Genomic DNA, 21,945 nt, shown 5'->3' with positions numbered 1-21,945 from the left:
ACTTGTCCTTCAAATTACTTTATATGTACATGAAAAGAAATGGGAAAGTAGGACTAGATGACTGGTGCCAGGGAATACTGGTAAATTTGGTTGGAAGAATTTAACTCTGGTTAACGTACAGTAGTTCATCAAGGCTTAAATAAACAGCTTCATTAATTTACTCAACAATCATTTATTTTGCCCTTCTAGGTTAGCAAATGAGAACACATACATGTTTAAAAACCCAGTGTCTGCCCCCAAGGACCACACAGGGGAGGAAGACAGATAAGGAAATCCAGAATGGCCCATTGAGAAAGGCCATTACGCTTAAAAAGTTTTCCTTTCTTTCAATCTTCTTAAAATATCTCTATAGGAATCAACAGTATTTAAAACAATTAATGATGAAAAATTGTAAGCATAGACACAAATAGAATTTCACAGTGAATCCCAAGTACCAATTTTTTACCCAGCTTCAACAATTACCAACATTTCACCATTCTTGTTTATCCGTCCGCTCACTCTTCAAATCCTAGACATTGCATCCCTTCACCCATAAAACTTCAATATTTCTCCAAGAGATAAGAATATTTTAAATATTATCACACTGAAAAATATTGCAATAATTCCTAATTTTCATCGAGTACCCAGGCAGTGTGTAACCTTCTTTGTTTAATAAAATGTCTTTTTTTTCTTTTCAGTTTGTTTGTCCAAATCAGGATCCAGAGAAGGTTTATACTTTTAAGTAGATTTTAAAACTTTACTCAAAATACAAAGTTACCTACTTTAAAAAACTACAACGCCCTCAACAATAAACACATGAAAAGTGGGCTATGTTCAGTGCCCTTGCTACTTGCTTTCACTCTGGAGTCAGTCTGCCTGAGTTCAAGTTTAGACTCTGCTAAATACTGCTGTGTGACCTTGGGTGTAGCCTCTTGCTTTAATTTCTTCATCTGTAAAATGGCAATTAAAAAGTATCTCTCTTGTATAGAACCAGAAATGACCCCGAATAGCCAAAGCAATTCTGAAAAAGAAGACCAAAGCTGGAGCCATTACAATCCCAGGCTTCAAGCTGTGTTACAAAGCTGTAATCATCAAGGCAGTATGATACTGGCACAAAAAAAAAAGACACTCAGATAAATATAACAGAATAGAAACCCAGAAATGGACCCACAAATGTGTGGCCAACTAATCTTTGACAAAGCAGGAAAGAATATCCAGTGGATAAAAGACAGTCTCTTCAGCAAATGGGGCTAGGAAAACTGGACAATGACATGCAGAAAAATGAATCTGGACCACTTTCTTATACCACACACAAAAATACACTCAAAATGGAAGAAAGACCTAAACATAAGACAGGAAGCCATCAAAATCCTAGAGAAGAAAGCAGGCAACTTTGACATCAGCCTCAGCAACTTCTTACTCAGCACATCTCCAGAGGCAAGGGAAACCAAAGCAAACATGAACTATTGAGACCTCACCAAGCTAAAAATCTTCTGCACAGTGAAGGAAACAATCAGCAAAACCGAAAAGCAACCAATGGAATGGGAGAAGATATTTGCAAATAACATATCAGGTAAAGGGCCAATATCCAAAATCTATTAAGCACTTATCAAACTCAACACCCAAAAACCAAATAATCCAGTCAAGAAATGGGCAAAAGACATGAATAGACACTTCTCCAAAGAAGACATCCAGATGGCCAATCGACACATGAAAAAATGTTCAACATCACTCATCATCAGGGAAATACAAATCAAAACCACAATGAGATACCACCTCACACCCGTCAGAATAGCTAACATTAACAACTCAGGCAACAACAGATGTTGGCAAGGATGCAGAGAAAGAGGATCTCTTTTGCACTGCTGGTGGGAATGCAAACTGGTGCAGCCACTCTGGAAAACAGTATGGACGTTCCTCAAAAAATTAAAAATAGAACTACCCTGTGACCCAGCAATTGCAGTACTAGGTATTTATCCAAGGGATACAGGTGTGATGTTTTGAAGGGGCATATGCACCCTAATGTTTATAGCAGTGCTATTGACAATAGTCAAAGTATGGAAAAAGCCCAGTATGGAGGGGTTGTGGTTGGGGGGATGGGCTAAATCAGTAAGGGGCATTAAGGAAGACACTTGTTGGGATGAGCACTGGGTGTTATACATAAGGGATGAATCACTGGAATCTACTCCTGAAACCATTATTGCACAATATGATAACTAACTTGGATGTAAATTTAAAAATATATAAATAATTAAATAAAATTTTAAAAAGTATCTATCTCATAGGCTTCTTACCAGGATTAAATTAAATGAGCTAATATTTGAGCATTTGTAATTGTGCCTAGTGCAAGGTAAGCCTTATGGAAGGGTTAAATAAATGAAAATAAGTAAATACATTCAGCTTTTAGCCATGACATACTAAAATGAATGAATTGTCTAGAGATGGTAGGAATGATTCACTCTCACTCTCAGAAATTGTCTACAATGCTCTATTTAAAATTTTGTCTATAACACATTTTTCCAAAGAAGCACGCAGACCACACATAAGCACACATCACTGTAACAGAGGTGATGGCAGAATCCATAAACCATATATAGAAGGTTGTGGACAGGATGGAACAGACTCCCTCACAGTCTAACTTTCCTTTGGGTGTGGCCTCTAGGAGGTGACAGCAGGAAACGAGACAGAGGTCTAGGTATTCATCACTCCATGTCATTCCCTGTTCATCCGCACGTTGCGAGGCTGCTTCCTCCACTGAAGCTCACGGCACTTATTAGGTAGCCTTCTGGAAAAGAAGGTTCTAGAAACTGCTCCCTGTCTGGGCCCTCTCAGGTCTAGGGGTGCCTTCCATAATTACTATCTTGCTTTCGGGTGCTTTCTTTCCCCTATTGGATTTTCTTAATGGCCTCTTCATTAAACTTATCTCAATTATTTGTGTGAGCATGCCGCTTATTTCCTTCTGAGACAGTGATGCAGTCTAATAGCAATCATATGAAATATGTCCTAATGTCCTCATTGATAATAGCTATATTTGGGGAGATCTTTCCCTAGACCAGGCACTCTACTAAGGGTTTTACATTCAACATTCATTTCATTCTTACAATAACCCTGTATGGTGGGTATTATCATTTTTATAGATTTGTATACTATGTTTTTAGAGAGGTTTATTGGCCCACATTGCAAGTGGAACTGGTCTTACCACATGTGTGCTCTTGGTCCTGGGCACATTTTTACTGGCCAATGTCCTCAACTATAGAGGAGAGAAAAAGAGTACCTACTTCAGAAGGTGATTGTGAAGATGAAAAATGTTAATTTATGTGACACACTCAGAAAACTTGGCTTATAGGAGAGGCCAGTATGTGTTTGCTCTTATTGCTTACGAATCCAAGGCCTGTTTACTACATTATACTCCCTGCTATCAGACACAATACATATTTTCTTGGGAGTGGAAGATCTCTGTCCCCATTTTTAGACAACTTGTGTGGGGTTCTTTATTTTGTGCAGCGGACAGACTATCATTTAAACGTGAAACTCCTATGCTTAAAAAGCAATGTAGGATACTTAGTTCTTTTTCCATTGTCAGAAAGGCAAGTGTCAACAGAATCACACAAAAAGTTATGGAATCTCCCCTGTTTGTGTACTGAATGAAATATAAGAACACAGATAACATCTTAAAGACCAGAAGGCTTATGATTCTTCTATTTATATATGGAGAAACTTGGGAAATTTGGCTACAGTCTCATTATTGTTGTTTTACTATAAGAAGAAAAGGGGTTCTTTGTGGACATTAGTGTGGTTAATATGCAGGTAAAGTTCTGCCTCGGATGACAAGGGAAGTGAAGCTCACCTTCTAAAACCCTTTCCTATCGTCCCAGAATCAATTTGTACAAACTTGATGTACAGCCATACACTCTCTATTCTTTACAGGCAAAGGAAACCAGTAAGCTGAAGAAAATGTGGGAAGATTTGGGTAGAGCAATTCCGGACATGAAGAAACATACCAGACAGTTGCTGAACTTGGAGAAATGTTCTGACCACCATTTTAGGCTTTCCTCACCTCTACTGTCGTACCAAAACGATACTGTGACTCCGTAACAACAACAACCACAAAAATTACAAACACGTAAACCTAAAGTTATAACTATTTTAAAAATTGGAACGTGTCCTAAACTTGATAGATATTGGCCTAAAACCACTTTTAGTAGGCATATTCCCATGCGGCTCTCTATTGTATTGTGTGCATAGAACTTTTCAGAACCACTGCCGAAGAAATGGTTAAATAAAGAATATTGCTGCTCCTGTTTTACTACTTTATTTGGGCTTTATAAGTCTTTTAAAATATAAGTATACTTCGCAAATAGATCACACTCGGTAATTATCAGTCGCTTTTACCTGTATTCACGCTTTATTTATACACTCATTCAGGCAATTATCATTCACTCGATACTCACTTGTGCTTGCTAAACATTGGGAATATAAAGGCAGAAAAGATATGGTAGCTGTCCTTAAAATGTCCACAGCCTGGAAGGGGAGACAGATGGCAAAATAATAAGCATCGTCATGACTTAGAGGGGCTGTGGTTGAAACTTCATGGTTCGAACAGGCAGAGGCATAAATACATAAATATAAAATTTCCTGTCCTGGCAAAGGCAAGACCTATAGAGTGGTTAAGTCACGGAGCAGATGTCAGATAGGGAATGCTTAGTGGGGGAGCAGGTTTGGATGGGGTGAATTTGGGGTATCTGCAAGACATGTAGAAGGCAATGCCAAGTAGGCTATTGGAAATAAGGGTTTAGAGTTCAGGAGAAAATACCTGCCTGGAGACTGAGGAGTCAACAGCATCCAGGCAGGAGTTAAAGCCAAGGGTGTGAAGGAGTTCCTCAGGGAGAACAAAGCCAAGTTCCTCAAAAGAACCTGGGAGAACTTCACCCCATGAGAGGCGAGACCATAAAAAGGAGTCTATGTTGCCTGAATACCTTTCAAATCTTTTCCTGACAGCAAGTTTTGAAAGGATATCCTGTATATAAGGAAGCAGGAGAAAGAGCAGTGCAGGAGGAGGTAAGATAAACTTAGTCTGAATTTTTCATATTCTCTAAGTAAGTAGAAAAACATGGATTCCAACTTAGAATTCACAGCTCATTCGGTATCCCCATGAAAGCCACAGGCCAAGAGCTCAGAAGAACTTCTGGATACAGCATATTCTTAGCTGTTAGAGGCAGAATAAGAGGTTTTGTGCACTTAAAGATGGGTTTGAGGCTCACTGTCAGAGAGTGATTTGTAAATATATAGATTAAGTTTCCCCTTAAGGTTAGGTTGGAAACCAAGGATGAAAGTACTTGCTGAGAATGCTGATGTAAAATTGTCTTGGAAAGGAGAGGAGTGTTATTTACCTATACATAAATATGCCTCCAGGTTTGACTCTTATTATTATAGACCGTTGGTAAAGAGGGTGTGTAACAGGTAATAAAGTATGTGGAGGACAATGCCTTTGATGAGCTGTCTCCCAGTTAGCATCCCCTGATCTCATCTCCCATGCCAGCCCCTGAAACTTCTCGGCACCAAAGTCCTGCACACAGCGTTCTGGGCTGGGATGTGAGCCTCACAAGGAGGTCTGCTGTGAGTTTCCAGACCCTTCCCATGCTGACTTACCATCTCTGTGACCTTGGACAACTTCTGTAATATCTCTGAGCTTTAATTTTCTCGTCTTTAAAATGAAGGTAAAGCCCTTACCTCTCGAGGATTCTGCATGATGGTCTGAGTACCATCAGAATGGGGAATTTGCCTGGTTCTGGACTGATTCTCAGCTCCTAGAAAAATAGGCACTCCTCACATATTTGTTGAATAAATAAATGTATGTATGTCCATGAAGTATATAAGAGTAAGAGTGTCTAAATGTAATTTGGTGCTTAATCATTATTCCCTTCTTGTCCCCTCCCAGAAATTAGTATGGGCACTGCCTCTTTCTGACCCCCAGGCTCAAGATGGAGGGTCCATCCATTTTGTCATCTGTCTTCACATATTGCAGAAGTATATACATGAAGGAAACACCACTGAACTGACTCCTTTGATGTAGAAGACTATGCCTGAAAATGACAGTATTATGGGTTGGAGTACTGTTAGAAAACAATCTTTCAATGTTCCAAATGGTTTCCCAGGACTGTTAATAGGAACAATGTGGGAGTAAAAACATGTCAAGTCCAAAAATGTGGGGGAACACCGCCTTGAACAGGCTTCTTTCCTCTGGGACGACTCAAAGCCTTTTGTATCCATATCTACCTATGTGAATTCTCCAAGAGGGGAATAGAATACACAGTTTCCCAAACATATTTGATCAGAGAACCCTTTGGTCATAGAATATCTAATGGACCTTGCATTGGGAAATGTGGATCTAATTATTAGCTAGTTGAGTAGACACAAAACAAAAAGGATTTATTTTTATAGGACAGTAAAATGCTTTTTTAGGTCAGGGAAGGCTTATTTACGAATAAGATGTGGAGTTCTCACAACCCAAGACAGTCATTGAGGAAATTTCATTCCAATGAAGCACTTAAATGAGTGAAAACAAATGAACATAAAATAAGTATATAATAACACCTTGGGAAAATTAAACATCTCTCCATTTAACATCTGTCACATAGATAACCGTAGCAACTAGATTGATTATGGGAGAGGAACCTGGAAGTTTAAAAGGGAAGCAGCTGAGTTTGCTTGTATCACTTGCAAAGGGACTACTTTCTTTGGCAGATTGATATGGCACAAAGGTTTGAAGTTTCATTAGAGAAGGATGGTGGGGTAGCACAACAGTATGTTACAGAATACGTGTGTGTAATCAGACAGCACATTGCATTAGACTGCCAGAGAGTGTAAGGGTATCATACATGCATTCTGGATCGTACTATGCCTTCAGTGACATCTTTTCGCAGGGAAACTACAACCATCACGGCCCATCTATAATAATGAAAATATGATCAGCACATTACATGTAGAATGGCAGATGGATTTTCTTCATCGTAACTGGGATTTTCCCCCCATTGTGTAATTTTATAATGCTTCCGTATCTATTATAATTTTGAAAAGCATACATGTTTGCATTTTTTTAAAGGTCTGGTTATGTAAAATGGAAGATTTTTTTAAAAAAATGAACAAAGCCAAGTAGCACAACAAATATCCTAAGTTAATTTTTTTTAACTTAAATTCTGTGTCAAGGGGTGCCCACACCTGCAGATTATATTCTCTTCTTTAAATGTAAACTTCCTGCTGAAAGCAGGTCAGGGTTAACAGCTGGATCAACTTGGAAAGTTGTTTTTTTTTTTAACAATTAGTTTTATGTTCTTTTAAATAATTGCTTCATTATATTTTGTACATCTGTGCAGGGGTCTGATGATGACATTGGTAAATTTCCAAATAGATGTAAAACTGGGGAATACCAGTTGAGCAATAATAGAACCCACCTGTGGGTGAGAAAAGAGACTTTATACAGTATTACCCCCCCCCCACCACCACCACCAAATGTCTCACACAAAAGAACTGATTCTGCTCTGTGAGGACATGTTTCCGCTTCAGGTGAGAATATCAGACACTGTGTTTTTAAAGAAGATAGGCTGTAGGTAGTTCAGAAGAGACCAACAAAAATGATAAAAGGCCTGGAAAACAAGACCTATGAGAGAAGGTTAAGAGCATGGGAATATTCATTCTAGTTGAAGGAGGCTGAGGGGAGATATAACTGTCGACCTAAAAGTTAAATGATGTTACAAGCAGAAGAGGCATTAATTATTAGTAGAAGTAGAACAGGGCAATTAGAAGAACAGAGCTACACCCATTCTACCTAATATTAGGAACAATTTTTGTAACACAGAGTACATTCATATGATGGAGTTGAGTGCCAGGAAAGTCTAAGGCTTTAGCAGCCATAGATTCAAGAGGGAGTTTGTAGCAAATCCTTCTGAATGATAGGAAGAACACTGAAATCAGTCTGTGGCCTGAAAAATGGGTTAGAACTTAGCTCTTCTGTTGCAAATGATCACATGAATTCTTCATTGTTGTAATGATTTGTTCAGTTGGGAAGGAAAGGTGTTTGAGGGCATTCGTAGATCCATAAATCATTCCTAAGGGGCAAGCATCAAAATTCAGAATAAACGTATTCTTTTTTTTTTTTTAATTTTTTTTTCAACGTTTATTTATTTTTGGGACAGAGAGAGACAGAGCATGAACGGGGGAGGGGCAGAGAGAGAGGGAGACACAGAATCGGAAACAGGCTCCAGGCTCTGAGCCATCAGCCCAGAGCCTGACGCGGGGCTCGAACTCACCGACCGTGAGATCGTGACCTGGCTGAAGTCGGACGCTTAACCGACTGCGCCACCCAGGCGCCCCTAAACGTATTCTTAAACATTTAAATTACAAATGGCTGATGTGTTCAATAGAGAAGCAAAATCAACAAATACAAGAGCTTTGTATAGCCTTGATTTTCTTTAGGAAACTACACTGGAATGGGTTTTAGGTGGAGTTCATCCCACTGCCAACCCCAAGTAGGGGTATGGGACTTAGTTCTGGCCACGAATGTGCATTAAACCCCAGGTTTAATGGCATTGGCATTAAATGGAATTGGCATTGAAAGCCACTCTTCAGTCTTATGTTGGAGCTGTTAGAAGCAGGACCTCCTCTTTTCTGTGATACTTCTCTGCTGATAGAAAGTAACCTGGGGTTGTTACAGGTCATCTTGCCACTATATGGAAAATTTGCCTTGGAATGAAGGGGAAAAGTAAGGCGGAAGACAAAGAAGGAACTAATACATTCTTAGAATAGTATGTGAACCCCTTGATACCGCCATGCCTGCAGGTGGATATTCCTGGACTTTTATATGAACCAATAAATTCCTTTCAGCTATGGTTCTTCACAGTAGTATTTTTTTTAAAGCAAAGATCTCTGCCTCATAGAACATACTTTCTAGAGTGCAGAAACAGGCAATAAGCAATAAGCATAATTAAACAGCAAATCATATAGACTGGTAGATGGCAAATGCTGTGAAAAAAAAAAGTAGAGCAGGGCAAGAAGTCGGGGTGAGAGTGGGAGCAGGACAGTGAAGAACAACTTTAAAAACGAGTGGCCAACCTTGGACCCTCTGAGAAGGTGACATCTGAGCAAAGACATGAGGATGTGAGGGGCATCTGGAGAAAGAGTATTCCAGAAAGTATTCCAGAAAGTCTAGACCTTAAGACAGGAGATTAATAAAGGGATCTAAGCAACAAGAGCACCTGTGCCCTACCTTCCTTTCTCAGACAGAAGCATACTAATTTCTTTTCAGCCATATTTCAGTTGGACTTAGCCAGTTACTCATTAATAAAGGGTACAATTTCATGCTCAAAAGAGAGTTCTAGATTTTAAGAGCTGAAGTTTAAAATATACTTTATTTTTCTAAATATATATATGTGTGTATATATATATATGTGTGTGTGTGTGTATATATATATATATAATTCTTCATGTGCATGTGTATAAAACCTTTAATTTTTCTCGGTCCCACTGATGGATAAAGTTTCCAATGTGTGTGTGTGTGTGTGTGTATATATATATATAATTCTTCATGTGCATGTGTATAAAAACTTTAATTTTTCTCGGTCCCACTGATGGATAAAGTTTCCAAAAATGAGATATTTGCCCTTTGCTTTACTTTTAAAGAATAAACCAAAATTTAATCTGTGTACAATGATTCCACAATCAGAGTTTAGAATATTTTCTAAACAACCACTTAGAACAAACTATACTAAGTAAGGAACTATCAGCCTTAACAGAAGCAATCCTGGCAAACAATTATTTTCATTGCAGCACTGACAATTATGTAAATGTGTCTGGAACAGCATTGGGCACCTAATTATGACATCTAATTATGCCAATTTATTTATACACCTCCTTGAACAACATTTTATTTATAACTCCCCCATTCATTCAAAGACAAGATAAAGTAAGGAGACATCAGCCATAGATGATTGCCTCATCTTTGCCTTATGAACACAGCTAATCTATACGAACCTGAACAATCTGGGGTATGGCTTGTTCATATGAGAATTTGCTTTTTGCCCAGTCACTTTTGGATTTCAGAAGGTGAACAGAAGTGACCGTGGCTCTGGCTGAAGAATTGATAACATTAGCTATCCTAGCAGGTAACTGCTAGCAGAGAGAGCTCTCCCGTCTCATCTGACTTAGGCAAAAAAATCAACGTTGGTAATTCCTTCTACTAAGGATGAGCAGATTATTCTATTCTAAACTACAAATGGAGTAAGAATAACTCAAGAAATTAATATTGCCACCATATCATAGAATCATTTTCTACCATTTAGATGGTCCATTTCTTTTTCTTCTTTTTCTTTGTTCTTTTCTTTCTAGAACCCAATGACATTTCCTGGAATTAAACGGCATTTCTTGACTTTGGTAGAAGAAAGTTATGATATAATCTATCTCAGCTCAACTCCCTAGGAGCAGACCCTGGGAAAAGGATTATTGTACTGAGTGTTTACTGAGGGAGTGCCCTCAAATAAAGAGAGTGAAGGAAGCAGTGTACGGCTGGGGAAGGAACCAAGCAAAGAAGCGAAGACAATTAGAGATCAGCTCCAGCCTTCACATGTGGAGCTCTGGAGCATGAGTTGCACTATGGAGCTGGGCCCACCTTGAGGCAAGGGAGCTGATGTTTGGTAAGTCAGGAGGATCTGGTCATCGGTCTGGCTCTGACAGCAGTGACGGAGGGGACGGGAATGAGGTCTGGGTTGGGTAGCCTCCCAGACCAGCAGGTCCCCATTTGACCCAGGGAAATTCCCCCCAGCCTACAGGGGAATGGGCACACCAAGGGGTCTAGATAAGGCACAAACAGCAACCTCTACAGGACCCCAGCAAATGGGCAGTCGGCACATCAATTGGATGGTTTTAAGGAGTTTCAAGATTGACCCTTATATCACTAGAATGGATTTCAGTTTCAGAGATGTGAAGTTAAACCTCTAGTAAAGTTTCTTCTCATTCTTGACATGCTGGGGTGATGCTGAAAAAGGCTAAAAATACGGGCAATTCTAGGCCTTTGTTTATCTGTAATGAGATTAGAAGATACGTCATTTCTCGGGTCTAAGCCTCTCCAATTCTAAATGACTTTTGAAGAACTTTTGCTTTTCAGAATGTGTGTTTTGCTCTGCTATCCTAAAATACCTAATTTTTGCCTACATATTGCATAGCCGAGAAACCAGAGTGGCATAAAGGGCTCTACCCTGCTCTGAGGTTGCATCCAGACACTTGAAAGTGTGGTCTGCAGCCCAGAAGCATTAGCTGGGAGCTTGTTGGAAATGCAGGCCCCAGCTCAGACCTAGTGAACCAAGAACTGCCTTTTCACAAAGATCCACGGGAGATTCGCGTGCATATTAAAGTTTCTTGTCATGAACTGATAACTGGACGAGCCCTTCAAAACGTGGGGAACTTGGGCTAGAGAGGGAGTGGGGAAGGGACTGGTCATTAAGAACTGAATGAGTTAAAATCTCCCCTAATCACTGAAATGGAGCCATTCTCTGACCAGGTAAGTCTGCCTTGACTGGGGCGAGCCTAAGTCACCCATTGTCATCTTAGCGTTCAGCTGAGAAAAAAAAAACAAAACCAAAACTGTGTAAGATGTTAGCCTTTATTCCCTATCCTAGACCTCTCCTGGCCCCTGTTTTGGCAAGTCAGCCGAGGCTAGTGGTGAGACTATTCAACAGTATCTACTACAACTCAGAAAACTTTTCATGGGTTGCAGAAAGCAGGAAACCAAATTGCGTTTCGACTGCCAAGGAGGGAAGGAGTGAATCATTCTCATTCTATGGATGCCAAATCATCAATCATTTTAAATTAATTCTCAGTCCCCCTGACACTTGGGAAGAACCAAAAGACACTTGAGAACATGTTCTGGAGAAAACCTGGGGTGTAAGAGCTGTTACTTGCAAGGGGTATCCCCTCAAGAAGTGAATATTCCACACCCATTGATCAAGCTAAGGATTGCCAATCAGTCTGCAGTTCTTTACAGTATGTGATATTTGGCGGGATTCATTGGAACTCTGTAGGCCTGAGGGCACCCATATATTCCACACAGTTCTTTTCAAAATATTATCAACTTTGTAAACGATGCAAATGTGTGTGACAGCCTATAAATTCTCCTGTTTTAAATATGATGCTGTCCCTTTGGGAGAATCTTATGGGCATAGATAATTACTTCTATATGGGGAATAATGAATCACATTTTTTGATTCATATCTACCCTTTTCTGGCAGCTCTCTGGCATAAATCATATGTAAATGAATGAAATGTTTTCTGAATTTTACTAGCTTAGACATACTGTACCTCAAACTCAGAAAATATGTGTAAGACAAGGTAAGGTGGACTATTTCTGCCCCACCCATTCCATTTCTCTCTGACGTATGAGACACAAAACAATAGATTGGACCAATTTCCCATGTCACTTGAGAAAGATGTCCCAAAGCAGGACTTTCCACTGTTCAACAGCCTAGGACAAGATCTATTAGGGGTGGAAATGGATTATTAGAATTTTTTTTTTTTAATTTCAGGGCGCCTGGATGGCTCAGTCAGTTAAGCGTCTGACTTCGGCTCAGGTCATGATCTCACAGTCTATGGGTTGGAGCCCCGCGTTGGGCTCTGTGCTGACAGCCTGCTTCGGATTCTGTGTCTCCCTCTCTGTCTGTCCCTACCCCACTCATGCTCTGTCTCTCTCCATCACTCAAAAACGAATACATGTTTAAAAAATTTTTTTTAAGATTTTTCAAAAATTTCTAAAGTCCCCTTATGTTTTTAGAGAGATCACACAGCAGTCTTCATTTTCCAATGTCATGTAACACATCTTTTATTCAACCAACAACCATTTATTGTGCCCCTACTAAATGGCCTGCACTTGGCTAGCTTTCTGAGGCTTCCAAAAAAGATTAAGACCTTGTATCTGCTCTTAATGATATTAAAGTTTAATGGAGGAAACAATGAAACCAATATATAATTTTAAGTCAGGCAGGTCTCTATTAGATAAATGAACAAAGAACCGTAGATGTACAGAGGAGTAACTCTCCTGCCAAATCAGAGACGACTTCCCAAGGAGATGGTCATTAGGAGTCAGAACTGTCCAGGAGGATGAAGAGAATAAAAGCTTCCTAGACTGAAAGCAATATTTGAATCATACTAACGACAATAATAGCTAATATTTGTTGCAGATACATCATGTGCCGGAGGCTGCTGAAGCACTTTACATGGATTAGCTTATTTTAACCCTCACAACATTCACATAAACTATTCAATATTACTAGCTACATTTAATACCTGAGTAATTTGAGGCCCATAGACATTGATTTGTAAAAAAAAAAAAATTGCACTCATCGTCACGAAAAGATGTGAGATTCTTGTTTCCAAACACAACTTCACAAGTCTGGTGGGAGCAGCTTCAGTGTGGCGTGCTGGGAGACAAGAGGAGACAAGATCACGAGGGACCTAGTTATCATGGTAAGAAGATTGGACTTTACCCTGTCAGAGATGGGGGCATCCTAAGGGTTTTAAAGCAGACAAATGGCATATAAGCTTAGTTTTTCAGTATAAAAGTTAGTGACCACATGGAGAAATCTGTCAGACTTGCTACATCGTATTAGAAAACTACTTGTATCGCTAGGACTGAGAAAGCATACATGTCAGAACTAACAATAGTGAAATTGAGGGGGAAGAGTAACGATAGTGAAATTGAGGGGGGAGAGGTATTTCTGAGGCAGTATGGGTAGGCGTTGAGGACTCATTGATTGGTGGTTCTTTGGTTTACATGAGGGGTTTCAATATGACTTTAAAATTCCTAGACTGTATCTCTAAATTATATTTCTATATTGGGTAGCTGTGTTTCCCCAAGAAGAAGAGCCAGCTTTAAGGGGACTATGTGGAGTTTTTGTACCTGGAGTTTCGTACCTGTGGAGTTTTGTACTAGGACAATTTGGGGACACCCACTTGAAGCCTTCTGGCAAATAATTGGAGATAAATGCATGTATGTACACTCATGCGCACGCACACACACACACACACACACACACACACACACACACAGAGATGGACATTCAATCACTTACCTGGTCATTCAGTTAAGAACGCTGTTGCGGGATCTAAATGATTCACATATCAAAGATCCTAAATAAATCAACAAGTATTTGTTGAACGAGTATCTAAATTATGTCAGCAAGAAAAAAGATGAAAGTCTATGGTTGAGGTAGGCGTTAATCCACATCCCCACTGCTCTCCTTGATATTCTAGGAAAGATATTGTTGTCTTCTTTTCCAAATCTGAAATGTTGATTGATGAGGCGGATTAAACATGTTGCTTTTCTTTTTGTCATTTTTCACATTTTGCAGGTTGGGGGCAAGGTAAATGGAAAACATTCACTTTCATTCAGTGCTGTACAAAGGATATTCAGAAGGATGTAGAAATTAATCTACAGCTGCTCTAAGTTTGATATAAATCTTTAAACTAATGACTGTGTTGGAAAACTTGCTGTGATTATTTTGAAGTTTCTCAAGAGTCACTTTTGTTTTATTATAAAAGTCACAGCCATATCCCAGGGCTTCCCATTTCTTCTGAGGCAAGGAATGGAAAGCAGTCATGGACCAAAGAACAAACTGAGGGTTGATGGGGGGGTGGGGGAGAGGGGAAAGTGGGTGATGGGCATTGAGGAGGGCATCTGTTGGGATGAGCACTGGGTGTTGTATGGAAACCAATGTGACAATAAATTATATATATATATATATATATATAGGAATTCAAAAAGTATTCATTCCATAAAAGATCTTGTAAGGGAAGACTTCTGCAGATTTTAAAGAGTTTACTGGCTCTTTGGATGCCCTAAAGATGGGTAAATCTCATGGTAAAAGCTATTAAGTTTTTAAATTCTTTTTTAATGTTTACTTGTTTCTGAGAGAGAGAGAAAGAGACAGAGTGCAAGTGGGGTAGGGTAGAGAGAGAGGGAGACACAGAATCCAAAACAGGCTCCAGGCTCTGCACTGTCAGCACAGAGCCCCACACAGGGCTCAAACTCGTGAACTGTGAGATCATGACCTGAGCTGAGGTCGGACACTTAACTGACTGAGCCACCCAGGCGCCCCAAAGCTATTAAGTTTTTTTTTAAATGCATTCATTTATATTAAATACAATTGTAGCGTCGAGGTAGGGCTTATCTGTATGGTAGGTAGGGCCCAGCATGGAGGTAGGGCCTTTCAGTATCATCATGTTAATTGAACATCACACACCCACAAAGCCGAACAGAAATGAAAACCCCCTATTTCAGGGCAAGGATCTCTTCTCCCTTTTGTCACTCCTCCACCTCAGGGCCCACAGAGCAAATCTCCTGGAGACATAGCTCCCCAAGCAGTGTGGCCAACTACTATGAAGCAGAGAGAATAAGGCTCCGGAGAAATTCAAAGGTTAAAGAGGAGGAAGCAAATGGAGTGGTGGAGAAACGGATTCAAATCAAGGCCAGCACTTTAAAAAACAACAGAAAGAAAATCTTAAGGGGGAAGCAAACCTCTTCTGGAAGGAAGGAATGTCCAAATGCTTACTACAAGGCAGAGAAATGTCTATTAAAAACAGCCGGCATTGATAATATGCATTCAAGTGAATATGAAAAAGACCAAGAGGGGATAACACGCTTCGGCTGAATATTTAAAGAAATCTACTCCCCGCTGAACTGATGAAAGAAAAAAGAATGTGCTCTCTTTAAGGAGAAAAACATTCTTGTAAGGAATATGCTTACTAGTTTCCCTGTTGACTCCGTTTTAGCATTATTTCTTTAGACTTGGTTTCTTGTCAGCATCTACAGGAAGAGGGTCTTGCTGTGTGGATGTGTATCTTAGCACAAAGAACAAAGGTTTTGAAACAGTCTGTGTTTCCGTCTGTGGGACGGACGTTCAGACTCTGTCTCTTTCTGCGTGTGTCACCTTGGATAAATCTCTCTGACTTCTTAAGCCGCAGTTTTCTCATCAAGTGAAAAAAGTAAGCCTCACAGACTTTTCTGAAGCTTAAATGTGAACGGCCGGGGAGAAGGTACACTTGGTCCCATCAGATTCAGCTTTGAAAACGTTAGTTATCTCAAGCGCGGCTGCACCCTCAACCATTCAGAATCCGAAAAGCTGGTGTCAAGGCTTTTCCCAGCCAGCAGTTTGCAGCAGCCTGTGCTAGGGACACTGGAGGGCTAACTGAGGGCGAAAGAAACCTCCTTCTGGTCCAAATGAAGTGGGCTAAGTTAAGCTAGACTAGAAACAGATGAAGAAACAGAGTTCTTTGGGCCATCCATGACAGTTTCCATCCTGAAAGGTAACAAGATAAAGCGTGCGTGACAGCACTGGGCAAGTGATAGCTCTGTGTAAACACGTGACATTGTTATTATTTCTAAAGCATCCAGAGAGAGGTATGACAGACCTCGCTATGCTGGCTTTGGGCAGTGTGCATCTCTTAAATGCAGGTCAGATGCCTGAACCCCTACTTAACTCAAACTACTGAAGCTTCCATTATCTTCTTCATTGATCCAGAGAGGCAAACACAAATAAAATCCAAACGACTGTCTCCAACAACAAGGAATCTTTAAATGTGCGTCATTTGGCGGTGGCATTATCTTAAGACGATTATCCAGTGTATAAATGTTTATTGCATTGCTTTAAGATGCACAATGTAAGATTAACAATCATGGTGTTTTTTTGTATAAATGCAATATTTCTGCTATTGTGTTTGTGGAATTCAGCTAGATAATAATTGATTCCGTGACAGGGATTGGCTAATTTGCCAACAGTATAGTATAAAACACATTTATACAGTCAATTACACCCAAGTGCATGGCCTATTTGCTTTATAATTTCATAAACTTGCCAGCAATTTAAATAAAAAAGTTCCATTAAATTATCATATCATGTGATGGAATGATATTGCCAAGTATATTAAACCATGTGTGTTCAGCCAGAATTAATTAAATATTATTACTTTTTTCTTATTAACACATTGAACTTACCCTTCCTACTCTCTACTCGAAATAGAAGCCTATTAGTGAACAAAGTAAACTTAAGGGCAAAGTTTAAACATTTTCCTGAGGGTGTTTCATTAAGAACCCTGGTTCTTTTGTTTAAACATTTGCTCTTGGTAAATGTACTTGTATTGTGAAAATATTTTATGTTCTTAGATATGAATACTGGAAAAGTTTAAAGAATACCCTTACTTGAATTATTCAGGTATTCAAAAAGGAACATTTATGTCTTCAGCTTAGAGAAAGTCATGATATAAACCATTTCAGTATTATTTGTTTATGATTCTATTATTATTTGTGATTCCATGAATCTATCCAATCTTAGCAAGGGAAAGATACAAGTCTGGATAGTTTAGCAATTCAAAACCGAATAAAATATGATACTTTCCAATTCAGAAGATACCTGTTTCATATGAAATAAATTAACCAGGCTTCCTCAAGGGACTCATAGTTCAATAAATCTACAGCGAACAATAAGAATTAAACCCTTAATATTAAAGCCCTTGTTTTATTTTATGAAAAGCAAAACAGAGGTGAACTTCTCCCTGACATATACTAATTATACTCCTCAGATGCTCATGGTTACACACACTTTAACTTTTATTCTCACTTTTTTTTTTTTTTTTTTGCCCATATCAAAATTTGCCAGGTTGCCCCACACTTACATCCATTTGGAATCACAAGGATTTTTTTGTTTTGTTTTGGTTTGGTTTTTTTTTCTTCTTCTTCTTCTTTTTCTTCTTCTTGCTTTTTTATTCAGTGGTCTGGCTTTTATTTCTAAATAGTGTATGTTATTTGTTTCATTTGATAAATAGAAACAGAGTTTTGTTTTCTCTTATAAAACAAAACATACATATCAGTCAGAAGCAGACTGCGGCCATCAGAGGTAAAGGGAGATTAAGTTGAAGCATAGCAAGGGCTCATAGAATGGCAGGTGGCTAGAGGATGAGGTTTAACAAATGGACAAGAACCAGGAATGTTCCAAGAGCTGGACAGCAGGACCCACAGCAAGGGTCACCACATGGGAATGGTTGGGTTCCATGCCACCCCCACCCCTACAACAAACCTTACGGCTAACTCCTCCCCTGCCTTTGAGTTGCTCTCTTTAGCATCAAGTCCTGGAGAAAGAAGGTCACGTGTGTGCCTTACAGCTCTGGGTGGAAAGAGGGAGGATCCAGATGCCTTGACACCCTCTTGGGGGTGAGAACTGTGCTCAGCCAGGAGGCACATGGCACACAACTGGGACTTCCCTCCAAAGGAAGATTAAAGGGGAAAGAGAAAAGTGCTACGACACAACCCTAAAGTAGTAGATACTGACAATGCTTGAACAAAACTTGCCAATTGTGAGACCGTTAGACAGTAGAGAAGTCAAGAAAATTAAAAAGGGGAAAATGCCTTCATAATTGGACTATCAGAGTATTAACAGTTTGAACGGTTTCGCTTATCTCTCTCCATCCAGTCTTTCGTATTTACACATAAAAGTATATCTTACTATATCATATTATGTCTAATATTCTACAACTGTATTCAAACTTTGAATATCAAATCTTAGCCTTTTCATTTTAATCTATATAGAGTCTTATCCACTCCATTTTTATGGCTTCCTAGTATTCCATTATTTGGGTTTTCATAAGTTACTCAACTGATTTCCTACCGATGGGTACTGGGACGGTTTTTCATTTCCCCACTATTACAGACATCTCTGCACATTCGTCTGTGCCTTCTTCTGCAATTATTTCCCTAGGAATAATTCTCACAAGTGGAACTTTTAGGGCAAAGGACATCCTCATTTGAGAGATATTGCCAAATTGCCCTCCAGAAAGACAGTGACAATTTACACCCCCACAAACAGTATGTGAGATACAGTCATCGATATCATCAACTTCATCATTTTTCCCTTTTTAATCACCAGAAAGGTGTGAAAATAAACCCCACACTTACACATAAAGATTTATAATTACTAGCACTTACCTTAATAAGACAGTGCTTAAAATTGAGTAAGCATAACTTTCACAGCCTCCTCAGACTCAGCAGAAAAAAAATTATTGCAGATATTTAATCATTGTAGTGAAAAGAACTTACCTTGAATAACAGTGTAGACAGGAGTCTTTAACAGACTATATATTTTAGCTTGCTTCCTGTGTACTTTGTTAAACATAGTGTTCCTTATTTGATGTAGGTGACTTTAAATTTATATAATTGTACACATCAAAGCTATGAGTCAGCCAGAATTCTGTTTATTTGTGGTGGAATAATACAGATAAAGACACTTGGCCAATAGAATTCGAGTTTCGACCCTCATCTTTTCCCTTTAACGTGGTTACTGAAAGTCCAACTTATTTTAATCATCACTTAGTAAAAAATCTTACATTTATGGAATCCTTATCCTTGAAGTTTCTTTGATGCTTGTCTTGAAAACTTACAGTATTTCCAAAGCATTCCAGAACTCAGGGAAATTCTTGACAAGAGTAGACTGTACTAATGCCAAACCCGAAAATGTGAAGATTTTGCTTATTCGAATGAGTGGTGGTTTTGAATAAGGCAAAATCTATAATCTTAGTAAATATTACACACTATTATTAAAGAAGCAGAAAGGAATTGTGCTGGAGTTAATTAAGGCTTTAAGAAATGCCTGCTTTTATTGGCAAAAAAAAATTTTTTGTTGCAACAAGAAAACTAAAAATTAAGAGGATGGTTGGCAGGAATATTGATATGCTAATGGATAAACATGCTAATTTAGAAAAAACTAATCAGCAAAGACATTACTAATGGAAATGTACAGGAAAATGGCTAATGCTGTATGCAAACCTGGTATCTGCAAAATTAAGAAGAAACCAGTTTTGTTTTCATAATTGTAACTTGAAAGTCGGGTCTTCTCTAACTAAGCTTTTCTGTAGAAAGATGCTGACAAACTTACTGGGTTCTAGGGGAGCTAATTCACGCACACACACATACTGGGCATATGCATGTTTGTAATTATTATCATTATATCCACTTATATCCAGTAGGGACTAAGACTTCTATTCACCCAGTCTCATGGAGTCTAGGTGGCAATCTTTTTATGAGAAAAGCAGGCAATCACTGCTTGGGTAAAACAGTCTCTGACTTGGATGGGCTTGAAGTGGGAACTCCATGGACACACGATAAATATCATTTCTATTCTGCAGATAGATGTATATCTTCTGCAGAATTCCTTTCCCTTGTTCTCCCCTCTAAACTTAAAGATAGGCACTTAAATACCCATAGGTCCCAGGCTAATAATTTAATGAGTGCATTGGTGCAGGTGTAAGACATTAAAGAGTGGTAAGAGATTGAGACAAACTAGAGAACTAAGATTAGAGGGCAGATAATACCCAGTGGGAAAATTCCAGGCAAGAAAGAGCCCCCTGGTATTGCCAGATCTTCTGATTTAATGACATAAACTGTAAATATAAGCTTTTAAGTGAAATCTTCCCAAGTTGAAGAATGGTAAATCAGTCCACTCAGATTTAAAGCCACTCAACTATACATTTTTCTCCTCCCATCCTCATCCTCCGTGGTTTTTGTCTGAGTTCCAGGGAAATGGGAGGTATGATGGCACTGAGGGAGGATTCTCATCCTGCCGTCAGACTGTGTACTCTCTGGCATCTGTTGATAGGCACAATTGCACCTAGTCCTCGGGGATGGCCAGCCCTCCATGTTGTCACCCACAAATGAGAATAAGAATGGAGGCACCCCCTTTTCAGTGAGCCTCGAAACATTTAATCCACTTTGCTCCATTTCTGACTGTTCTGTAACTAGCCTGTGTTATCTAGTTTGGGCTGGTGGCAATAAGTTATCCTGACTGATCGTGTGTCCTTTTGTGACTCTATTTTGGGTCAGCATCTTGGAATCTGATGCTTAAAAGATACAGGCTCTTGCTACTCAAAAGTGCTGATTTTCTCAAAACTATTATTCATTTAACTTAGAATTACAGCACCTTCTTAGAAGTTCATGAGCTTAATGCTGTCAATTTCTTTTTTCAATTTTTGCAGTAGCAACCACTCCCCAAAGATAATATGTATCAATGTTTTAGAAGCTATTCTGCAAAAGGATATTGATTACTACATAAAAATACTATCCCATCTCACTACCTATCATTGGATAATTCTATTTTTCCTTAGACATTCAAACTTCTTATTGATGATTGATAGTTACTTATAAGTTTAATGAAAGAGGGGCAACTTGGTGCAAATAAATACATTATTGGAGATGAGAACAGAAATGAAAATAAGAATCTGATTGGTAAATGTAGAAAATGCCCCTCCGTGATATCTGTACATTAGGTTTTACTCCATTGTATAAATACACCATACCTATAAAGGGCCTTCTTCGGAATGTAGAGTTACTTGGGGGTACATACCAAAACTGTGTCTTCCAGTATAAAGAAAAACAGGTCCACTCTTGACATTCCAAGAGTTACATTTTACTTGTCACCTCCAACATTAGTACCTCTGAATAAAGCGATTGTTAACTTTTGTCATTGGTGAGAATCAATAAAGGTCTTAAAGGCAACAGCCATGGGTGGAGGAAGACTGTTACTATTCAGGGTTGAATTCACCTTTCTTTAGGTCAGAATTCTTGCCTGGCAGCTTCTCTAACAATTGGTGGGGACCTTTGGTGTTTTTCAGAACTAAAACAGGATTTATCACTAAGAAATTAGCACCGAAGTAAGTTGGGGCAGTAAAAAGTAATAGGAGAGACTCTAAAGAACCACCTTGAGCTCTGCCTTAGCTTGGGTCCCTTTGAAAGCAGAGGCAAAAGAATGAGTTGGATATAGGTCATTTATTTGGGAAGTGATCCCAGGAAGCAGGAATGAGGGAACAGGGAGAGTAAGATGGGCAACTAGCACAAGTAATAACCTGTACATTACCAAGCTGGTTATTGCTGTGAGCAATTGGGGC

The 21,945-nt window shown here is 39.1% G+C and overlaps 1 long non-coding RNA gene across 1 annotated transcript; it reads left to right on the top strand.

The window, feature by feature from the left end:
- The first annotated feature begins 810 nt into the window (after positions 1-810).
- Positions 811-4,293, top strand: LOC147577138 (uncharacterized). The gene is made up of 2 exons (XR_015255757.1): positions 811-1,552; positions 3,907-4,293. It is a non-coding gene; the product is annotated as an uncharacterized LOC147577138 (long non-coding RNA).
- Positions 4,294-21,945: the final 17,652 nt, after the last annotated feature.

This window comes from Puma concolor, chromosome C2 (assembly GCF_028749965.1).
Source record: "Puma concolor isolate L17-30 chromosome C2, mPumCon1.1.hap2, whole genome shotgun sequence".
Classification (NCBI taxonomy): domain Eukaryota; kingdom Metazoa; phylum Chordata; class Mammalia; order Carnivora; family Felidae; genus Puma; species Puma concolor.
Note: the sequence above shows the minus strand (reverse complement) of the source record. Positions and strands in the feature narration are given on the sequence as shown.